At 45.0% G+C, this 5,001-nt stretch overlaps 1 pseudogene; it reads right to left on the reverse strand.

The window, feature by feature from the left end:
• Positions 1-1,731: 1,731 nt before the first annotated feature.
• Positions 1,732-2,663, reverse strand: LOC110319378 (annotated as a pseudogene).
• Between the last annotated feature and the right edge of the window lie 2,338 nt (positions 2,664-5,001).

The following is a 5,001-nucleotide window of genomic DNA, read 5'->3' on the forward strand; positions in this document are numbered from 1 at the left end:
TACCAAAGGATTTCACTTGAAAATCTCTGATTTAAGAAAATAAAAATCAAAAATCAAAACAAAACAAAAAAACTTGTTATTGATTCTTTGTGGGTTTCACGCCATGGACCGAGTCCAACTCACCTGCCCCCAGCCCCTCACGCTCACCCTCTGCTCTTGCAACCTCCTCACCAAAGAAAAGTAAAACAACAACAACAACAACAACAACAACAACAAACAAAACAAAAACTAGAAAACATCTGTCATGGAAACTGTAATATGTCCCACACTATATCTCTCTGTCTACACATCTTGACTTGCAAATGTTCATTGCAAATTGTTCTGCCTCTTGGCCTATGGCGTCTGTTATACTAATACTGGATCCTCAGCAGGACTCCTCCAGGTTGTCCTGTTGTTGCCCTGTGTCATGGTGACCCTGCAGCTTTGGGTCAGCAGGACAAACCCTCCACAGGTAGGTCACAGATGATGTAGATTTTGGGGTGGGCCAACTCAGAGCCCTGGATCTGGGCCAGGGGGATGGCTGAGCAGGTCAGCCTGCCAGCTGCACATCTGCACCGCCAGGGTGAGCTCTCCAGCAGTGCTCCTGCTATCGCACCCAGTACTGCCACCTGCAAAAGGCAGGGGCAGTTCTTCTGCTCTCATGCCCTCTGTGCTCGCACATCCACACCTGCACACATGCCTGTACTTCATGGCTAATATCCATTTTTCTTTTTTTTTTTCACCTTGCATTTTTCCTTTTTATTAAAAAATTATACAATTATGCTCAGTACAAATCCAAACAGTAGAAACAGGTACACAAAGAAATCCATGTACCCAGGTCCCAGTCCCATGTCCAGTTTTATGTATCATTCTTGAAATGTTCTATCCACGTATAAATGTATTTATCATTACTAAGAGAAAAAAAAAAGACACAGGACCTGAATATATTGCTTCCCAGCATGCTTTAAAAGCAACCATCTCATGGGTGTATTTCTCCATGCATCCATGCGGACTTCTCAGGACACTCTTTTTTAAAGGGCTGCCTGCCTGTGGGTGGAAGCTTGGATTGCTCGCTCTCCAGTGTCTTACACAAGGGGGTGAGCAGTAAGAAAACCTTTTCCATGTAAGTACATGTACACGTAAGTACTGTAAATGCAAGTACAGTCCTACGGGTCAGAAATGCTGCAGGCAGAGTCGCATGATGGACTCAGACTTGCAAGCAGTCTGGCAGGGTTGGCGGTGGGCTCGAGCTGCAGTAGTCACTGGTTTGAGGCACAAGGCCCTTGCTGTGGCAGTAATCCTCTTCAACTCGGCACCTAACGCTGTCTCCTGAGCAACTGCAAACCACTCCCAGGAGTCAGGATCGTACAGAGAAAGGCCACTCCGTTCATGTCAGAAAACCATTAAATACCTCAGTAAGCGTCTTCAGTACACCCCTCATATCCATTCACTAGCACTAGAATCCTTCAAAAGAATCCTGAGGAGCATGGCCAGTCCATCCACGATCACAACTAGACGTTTGCCCCACAAGTGATCCACAACCTCTGAAGGTTCCAGACTCTTCTCAATCCCCAAACCCCCAATCTGAACCACTCCAAAATCGAAAAGTCTGAACGCCGCGTTGGATTAGAGCCGCGCACACTCGCTTCCATTGTTTAACTCCATCAGCTGAAAGAACCCTTTTAAGGGCAGGTAAACGTTCCTGTGTGCTGACTTAAGACTGCATTACTGTTTGATGCTTTTATAAAAATAGGAGCAACCAATCAGAATTTCGGCTTTATTGCTAAAGCCTTCTCTTTCACATCCACATCATGATGACAGGCTAAAGCTTTCATTTTCTGAGCACATTCTTCTCCGTATAACAGAAAAAAAAAACAATGATCCTTTAGCAAAGGGAAGCTGATGAGCTAACCGGCCTTCCACTTTGAGGCAATTGTTTATATTCTGAAACAGTTAAGAGCCCGAAGAAGAATCTCATTTGCTACTTGGCCGTCATAAAGGGAAAGGAATGAAGAGTCCACTTGGACACTCAGTAGTCCTTCTGTCATAGCTGGGTTCTCAGACAAATTCAAAAGCAGCTTCAGAACCTGAACTTGGGTGCTTCCATTTCCCATAAGCAGCAGGTGGAACAGGCCCGCGACAGAGCTGCTGAGCAGGTGCTGGTAGTCGTTGGTGACCATCATGTTTGTCAGCAGCCTCAGTCCAGCCAGCTGCACCTCAGAGTTCAGGGGATCAGCAAAGACGTCCTCACAGACTTGGACGTATATCATTATCTTAGTTTGATTTTCAACATTCACACTCAGGTTATTCAGTGCATTTAAAGCTTTCTCTTTAATACTTTGGTTCACGGAGTTGATTTTGTTTCCAACAATTGGGATACCACCCAACTCACGAATAACGGCCTGGTTAGTGGAAAAGGCTGCATTATTTCCCAAGGTAACCAAGGCTTTTTCAGTAATTATAGGATCGTCGGTTGACTCCAGCAGGTACAGAAGTTTCTCATGCTGTTCTGCATTTAAGGTATCATCATAGGAGCCATCGGTGAGGTCTCCTGCGGACTGCGAAGGGTGCAGTAGGCGACTGCCTCGCCGTGGTCCCCGAGTCAGCCGGTAGATACAGTAGCAGGCGCAGGCGCCCAGGACCAGCCCTGCTGCCACCCAACCCACGTCCCTCGAGCCACCCATGCTGCTGCCTCGGAGCTGCAGGGAGCCGGGGCGCCAGGGCCACACGCAGGTGCAGCTGGGCCAGAACCAGCCCAGAGAAAGGAAATGGGGTTGGAGCTCCGCCTTCCGGACAATATCCATTTTTCAATGAGTACATAACATGTTTGTCTTTCTGAGTCTCACTCAGGATGATCTTTTTTAGTTCCATCCACTGGCCTTGAAATTTCATGATGTCATGTTATTAATAGCTGAGTAAATACACCATTGTACAAATGTACTACATTTTCTCAGTTGAGGAACATTTTGGCTGTTTCTAGTGTCTGACTATTACAAACAAAGCTGCTATAAAAATGTTGAGCAAGGGTCTTTGTGGTACGGTGGAGTATCTGTTGGGTATATGCACCCCACTCCACACACACACACACACACACACACACACATACCTTAGGATGCTCTCACATTGTGGGAACTTCCTCTGAAGTTTTACTTTAAAATGGTATCTTTTATGGGGAGGAAGTCATTAAGGCTGCATGAAACAAACCAAAACAAGCCCAGCATAACTAGTCATGGCAGGATTGACTTAGGTGGTGATTGTCTCAGGGTTTCTACGGGAGAAAAACAAAGAGACTCACTTGTAGCTTCAGTCTTACCTCCCCTCTCTCTATACCTGGGGGCACAGGGAGAGTAGGGACTGCTAAGCGCAGTTGTAGACGCCAAGTGTAACCAGAGAGAATGGCAAGGCCAGCAGGTGGGAAGAGAACACACAACGTGTGTGGGAGCATGTTATGTCCAAAAGTGTTCTTGGTTTCTCCTGCACATTACAGTTAACCACTGACAGAGTCTAAGAGTCTCTCTCCCCCCTTTTAGTCTTGCATAGACAAGGACATCAACCTGAATAGTATGAGAAGCAAAGAAAATCCCTGGTCCGCTCCTAGTATCCTTTCATGCCAAGTGACTTTAGAATGATTCTGATTTTGAAGATGGTACCACGTATCATGTAGTGACCTGGATTATGTGTCAGCTTACTGGGGTCTAGAGCGAGAAGTCCTCATCTTCTAACAGGATAATTCTGCAATAAATTATGGAGATTTTTGCACCGAGGGAGAGAGGACAAGTCTGGATGAGCTTATGTCAGTTCTAGCCCAGCTTTTCCCCTGAGATGATGTAATCAACCAGGAAAAAAGAGGGAAGTGGGGGTGTGATTTGCAAGCATCCCTGGGAGTGCAATCATGGGCTAGACCTTACAGAGTTTACCTCTTCAGTTTCCATCATCGCATCCTCTTTCTTGCCTTGACCTGTTTTCTTCTTCCCCTCCTATAGTTTCTAAGAACCGCATTCTGTTCAGTAGTAGTAGGTCTTGTTTCTACCACAACCACTTCCATTCCCATCTCTGACAAAGAAGTTAATAAACAAGAGTCTAGATCCCATGATTTGGAAATGAAAAGATCTCCTGGGGCTGGAGAGATGGCTCAGCAGTTAAGAGCACTGGCTGCCCTTCTAGAGGCCTGGAGTTCGATTCCCAGCAGCCATGAGCAGCCAGCAAGCCTGGAACTCCAAATCTAGGGGATGCAGTGGCCTCTGCAGGCATCTCATGCATGTGGTAAACAGACATAAAAATGGGAAAACCATACATTCACATAAAGTAAAAAATAAATCAGTCTCAACATTATTAAAGGTCTCACAGTCATAATATGCTATGTGAATTTTCAAGAAACAACGTGCATTACGTATTTGGCCAAGGCAAACCTAGTGAGCTTCTGAAGACAGTGTTTCTCTCTAAATTGTTCAGACACCGAGTCCCCTGCTTTCCCCCAGGCCCTTCTATCTCTGTCCCTGTGTCTATATCTTTTGGCTTGCTCCATGTTAGCTGGGGGAAATTATCTAAGATACTGAGGGGTGGAAGTATCTCTGCTGTAAGGTAGAAAGTGGATCCTTAAATTTGCCCCCATATCTTTCATATTTTGCAAATCTCTTACTTCTAATCTAGAAATTAGTATAAAATAGAAGTTCTATACTAAAGAAAAAAGACTTTTATAAACTTTACATTTTACATTTTGTGTATCACAGATGACTCAATTACTTTTAAAAACTGGCACATGGCATTTCTATAAGCGATTTGTCACCAGGCTTAAGGGACAGAAGAATTCTAATGTGTACTCTAGTTGGAAATAGAGATTTATTCAGCATTCCTAGGTAATACACCAGCACATTGAGCTTATCATCAACTGCAGGCTTCATAGTTTTAACTATCTGTGAGAAACACAGACACCCATTGTGTAGAGAAATGTTTCAGGAACACAGCTAAATTATCAGTTCCCCTCAGATCAGCACCTCAGGACACAGTCCCCCCACCAGATCA

The sequence above is a fragment of the Mus pahari genome, chromosome 3, assembly GCF_900095145.1.
Source record: "Mus pahari chromosome 3, PAHARI_EIJ_v1.1, whole genome shotgun sequence".
NCBI classification, from domain to species: domain Eukaryota; kingdom Metazoa; phylum Chordata; class Mammalia; order Rodentia; family Muridae; genus Mus; species Mus pahari.